Source organism: Nuphar pumila, chromosome 1, assembly GCF_984573655.1.
Source record: "Nuphar pumila chromosome 1, dmNupPumi1.hap1.1, whole genome shotgun sequence".
Lineage (NCBI taxonomy): Eukaryota > Viridiplantae > Streptophyta > Magnoliopsida > Nymphaeales > Nymphaeaceae > Nuphar > Nuphar pumila.
The window spans coordinates 78,107,087-78,107,873 of NC_143249.1; the positions used below are offsets into that span (position 1 = coordinate 78,107,087).

The 787-nt window shown below is 44.3% G+C and overlaps 1 non-coding gene across 1 annotated transcript; it reads left to right on the forward strand.

Moving 5' to 3' along the window:
- The first annotated feature begins 409 nt into the window (after window positions 1-409).
- Window positions 410-515, forward strand: LOC149849041 (small nucleolar RNA R71). Its single transcript, XR_016426567.1, has one exon. It is a non-coding gene; the product is annotated as a small nucleolar RNA R71 (small nucleolar RNA).
- The last annotated feature ends 272 nt before the right edge of the window (window positions 516-787 follow it).

A 787-nucleotide genomic window follows, 5' to 3' on the forward strand; every position in this document is an offset into this window, starting at 1 on the left:
ATTCACCTGCTCCTGAATGAATTCAGGATATAGTGGTGCTACCGGACAAGCCGAAACACAGTGTGCAGGGCTAGCATATAGCTCGCACACTCTTCCTACTGGACTTCGCGAAGAATTGGCTAGGAATTGATCTAACTTCCTAGTTAACTGGTCGACCTTGGTACGCAAATCTAACTCGGACCCAACTTCGGAAATCCCTATTTTCCTAGGACCACTAGACAGAGATGTAGTCCTATCGAGCCGTGAAGACAAGGTATGATGCATCGTGTTTTCACTCAAGATCTCGAATAGAGACCACGCCTCGTCCTCACTCTTGAGCATAAAAGTGCCCCCATAAGACGAATCAACCATTTGACGATATTTCTCAGTAAGCCTGTCATAAAAATACTGCACCAACTGCCAACGAGGCACCTGGTGATGGGGACACTTGCGGAGAAGATCTTTCAATCTCTCCCAAGACTCATGAAACTGTTCTCCCTCAATTTGAGAAAAACTGGTTATATCTTTACGAAACTGATTCGTTTTACCAATTGGGAAGTACTTTTTGAGGAATTCGCGCTGCATTCCTTCCCAAGTAGTAATACGAACCGTCTCAAGAGATTTTAGCCAGTGCTTGGCTTTATCTTTGAGAGAGAACGGAAACAAAGTCAACCTCATAGCGTCATCTTCAAAGTTATTGATTCGCACTGTCCAGCAAATCTCAAGGAATTCGTCGAGATGACGATATGGGTCCTCATTGCTAAGGCCATAAAACGAAGGTAGCATTTGAATCACACTGGCCTTAATC